The sequence below is a fragment of the Apteryx rowi genome, unplaced genomic scaffold, assembly GCF_003343035.1.
Source record: "Apteryx rowi isolate R43461 unplaced genomic scaffold, aptRow1 scaffold_235, whole genome shotgun sequence".
In the NCBI taxonomy this organism is placed as follows: Eukaryota; Metazoa; Chordata; class Aves; order Apterygiformes; family Apterygidae; genus Apteryx; species Apteryx rowi.
Window position 1 is genome coordinate 179,698 of NW_020448697.1, and position 2,563 is coordinate 182,260.

Here is a 2,563-nt window from a genome sequence, read left to right on the forward strand (position 1 = left end):
ACATAATCATAGCAGCAGGACTGGAAAGGACTTTGACAGGTCATCTGGTCCACACCCCATGCTCTAAGGTAAGATCAGTCAGACAGACTTTCTAGACCTGAACTGTTCCTGTCAAATATTTGTCTAATTTGTTTTTACAAAGCCTCCAGGAATACAAATGCCATTCACTCCTGCTAGTTCAAGCTTTATTTACCCTTATAGTTAATTTTTTTTTCCTATCTAGCTTACATTTCCCCTACTGCAACTTATATATTATTCTCAGTGGATGTGGAGAAGAGATTATTTTCTTCTTTTCAGCAGCCTTTATGTAGGTGAAGTCTGTTATTATATCTTCCTCTAGTCTTCTCATCCTTAAGCTAATTTTTTCAGTCTTTCCCTATGAGTGATGCTTGCTAGACCTGTGGTCATTCTCATTTCTCTTCCCTCTCCAACTGGTCCACATCTTAAGAGTCCAGCTGAGGCCTTGCTTGCTTAGAGTGGAAGGAGTTTTATGTAAAACTCTTCCAAATGTATATAACTGAATGGAAAACTCAAGAATTCTGTAGGGATGCTGGAATCAGTAATTGTTGATTTTAGGGGGGATGCTGAAGTCAACAGTGTTTGCAGGATGCAAAAAGAAAATTATTAATGGTAATTCTGAAATTAATCTAGAAAGGAAAGACCTTTACCTCCCTTAGGTACCTCTGGATCCCCTCATAAATTTTAATGAATTTATTTAGTTTGACAACCACACTGTGAGTTATTGAGAAGTGAAGTGAACCTCATTTTGCAGACAAGGGACTGAGGCAGAAGAGGCTTCTGAGCTCTCCAGTCTGGTTATGCATCTCCACCACAGTCTAACTCCATATCAGGGCAAGACCCAAGCACATGCCAGCTCCTCCTCCATGAGAAAGAAATGCAAGTGCACAGGCTTGGAGGGAGCACAGCGTGCTTTGCCCATCTTGAGAGTGGAGCACAGTGCAGCTTCTCTTAAATGCAGAGACTAAGGTACAGATTTAAAAGTCATTCAGGCATTATGCTGTTCAGAACTGCAATTCCATTTTATTTAGAGTCAGATAACTAAAGATAACCAAAAGATAAATACCTAATGATGCAGACAGGTATGATGCATTGCTTAGACACCTCCCTCCTCATCACTTTAGGCATCCTGATGGAAATCCCAGTAGAACAGCACTTTTACCCACATCTGGTTCAACTGGTGGTTCACCAGCTGCCTGTAGATCTTCTCAGCCACATTGTGTGTCACAACATTAATATTTTGCAACTGTAGTATCAATGTAGTGTAACATAACATCATTCAAATAAGAGTTTAGAAACATTTCTTCTAATGATTAATCTAGTGTTTGCATGACTGAAGCTGAAGCATTTGGTGCTTTTATGCGTGTCATTACTGGCAAAAAGCAGGGCTTCATTCCAGGCTCTGGCATTGCTCCTTGAGTATCCAGCAGCTGCATGTGGCTCCCTATTCATTATGCTAAGACTGTCAATAGACACTGCTGCGAAATGCAACAGAAGTGAAGGAGAGAAGGGCAATATGTACATTTGCATGGTTTCTAAAGGTTTATTAATCTTGATAGAACAGCAGGAACTCATGCAGCAAGCCATGAAGAGCCTGTCTAAACCATCCTCAGAAAAGGCAGCTTTTACATTTTAAGAGCTGTTATTAATTAGGGAGAACTGAGCACTGTTAAACAGCCCAGTAGTAGATTCAGTAACATCACTAAACAGAATACTAAAATGGAGAATAACCTTTGGAAAATGTAAACTTCAGGTAATTGGACTGTATCCTGTCACATGTAAATATTTTTATTTCGTTCTCAGGAGAGTAGTCTGAACACTTGTTCAGCTTGTGGATGCCAACGAACACTGGAAATTCTTCATTTCATACTTTTTCCTGGTTATGCTGATTAAGAAAATAAAGACCGTTCCAAAACACTGCTTGTTTTGTCCTCTTTTGTATTACTTACCTAAGTATTTTCAATTGAATGACTGCAAAAGATGTCAGAATGACCTGGCTTGAATGACCACGGTGTTTCACGACTCTGTTTTGCACGGGGAACATTTTATATAAACAGCCACACGGCGTTTAAAAGAGCAGATTGATAAATAGGGAATAATAAAAAGCCCCGGGCTCCCAGGCTGCGCGCCTCGCTCGGAGCCGCGACGGCGGGCAGCGCGGGGCCGGGCGGGATCCGCGTCGCAGATCCCCGTCCTGGCTCTCCGTCCCCGTCGCGGATCCCCGTCCCCGTCCCCGTCCCCGCCGAGCGCCCCCGCTGCTGCCGCCATGGTGTGAGGGGCCGGCGGGGCCGGCTGGAGCGGGGCTGGGGGGGAGGAGGAGGAGGAGGAGGAGGAGGAGGAGGAGGAGGATCGGGAGAGGTAAGGACGAAGGGAGGAGAGCGAGGAGGAGGGAGGTGGAGCGGGGAGGGGTAGGGGGTGGGGGAGCCACTTTCTTCCTGAGTTGAAAACCGCCCCCCCTCGCTGCTCTGTCCCCCGGGGCTTCGCAGGAGAAACTTTCTGCTGGAGGAGCGGCGGCGCCGCGCCGAACCGAGCCGAGCCGCGCCGA

General features: G+C 45.5%; 1 long non-coding RNA gene across 1 annotated transcript; it reads left to right on the plus strand.

Annotated features, from left to right (window-relative positions):
* LOC112966156 lies at positions 1 to 1,938 on the plus strand. The gene is made up of 2 exons (XR_003253526.1): positions 1 to 68; positions 1,822 to 1,938. It is a non-coding gene; the product is annotated as an uncharacterized LOC112966156 (long non-coding RNA).
* Positions 1,939 to 2,563: the final 625 nt, after the last annotated feature.